Source organism: Arachis duranensis, chromosome 10 (genome assembly GCF_000817695.3).
Source record: "Arachis duranensis cultivar V14167 chromosome 10, aradu.V14167.gnm2.J7QH, whole genome shotgun sequence".
Lineage (NCBI taxonomy): Eukaryota > Viridiplantae > Streptophyta > Magnoliopsida > Fabales > Fabaceae > Arachis > Arachis duranensis.
In genome coordinates, this window is record NC_029781.3 from 6,297,842 (window position 1) to 6,299,197 (window position 1,356).

Here is a 1,356-nt window from a genome sequence, read left to right on the forward strand (position 1 = left end):
AATCAAAGATCCAAATAAGGACTTTTATTATTTTTTCGCTTTAAGGCTTGTAATGTGCTAAAATAAGAATAAATGGGTTAAGTGTAGGCTCAAAGTTGGCTAACAAAGGAAGATAAAAGGTAAGGCCATTTGGGTAAGTGAGCTAATGAAATGATGGCCTCAATCATATAAATGCATGAATACACAAAATAATGGACATAAAGACTCAAACAAAGCAAAGATCACAATCATAGGAAGGGAATAATACACACAAGAAGGAAAAATAAGTGGTTATAAGATGTAACCACACTATTAGGCTCAAATCTCACTTGCTTGTGTTCTTAGCTCAAAAACCATGTTCCAAAATACATTCTTTCAAGCAAGTTCAACAGAAATTTTTCAAATTGGTAGGTTGCCCTAAAACAGTTTTTTGGAAAAGAAATCATTATCCTAACCAAGTAGTCCTAATAAGAAGAAGGTAGTAAAAATATGTACAAATTCTAACTAACATGCAACCTATCATGCTATGCAATAACTAACTAACATTGGTGTTGAAAAAGAAAATTGTTACCCATGGAGATCGGTCGACGACCACCCCACACTTGAAGATTGCACCGTCCTCGGTGCATGCAAAGAAGAGCAGGGTGGACGGGTTGCTACAATTGATGAGCTCCTCAAATGGTTGTGCGGATGACTTGTTTGTTGCCCCATTTAGAAACTTTCCTTTTCTTCCGTATCGGTGGCCAACCCAAGAGGAAAGAAAGAAAGAAAATTAAGCTTATAGCAAAGATATCAAGGCAATTAGAACATAGGCGGGGGCTAATGCCAAATAAGAGTATGATTCCTTACTACATGTTAGCTAAGCATGTGAGTGAAAAAACAATGTAAGCTAAGGCATGTCATTAAGCCCGATGCAAGAGTAAAGTTAAAGCATGAAGAGTGTATTGAGCATCAAGTTCAAATGAGAAGAAGTGGGTCATGAAGGACAATATGAGGTCATATCAATGCACAAGGACACAAGAGTCATATAAGATGAAGCATTGATTTAAAAGTTTCATCACCCAACAATATCAAACAAGTCAAGAAGCACCAAAATAATGTAAGAAAGTCTTAACAATTGAGTAGGAAGATGCAACACCATTATTAAAATGACTTAGAAAAAAAAAACGAAAACATGCTACAAAAACTAAATGAAAATGGGAAGAGTAGAAGTATGCGAATGTGATAAGCAAAAGAAAATGGAAGGGGAGAAAAAAAACTTTTTTTTTTACCGACGCGTGCGCGTCATGCACGTTTACGCGTCGATGGGTATATTGGTCGAAGGACGCGTACGCGCCAGGTGCGCGCACGCGTGCATCGAGTTAGGCCGGAGGCATA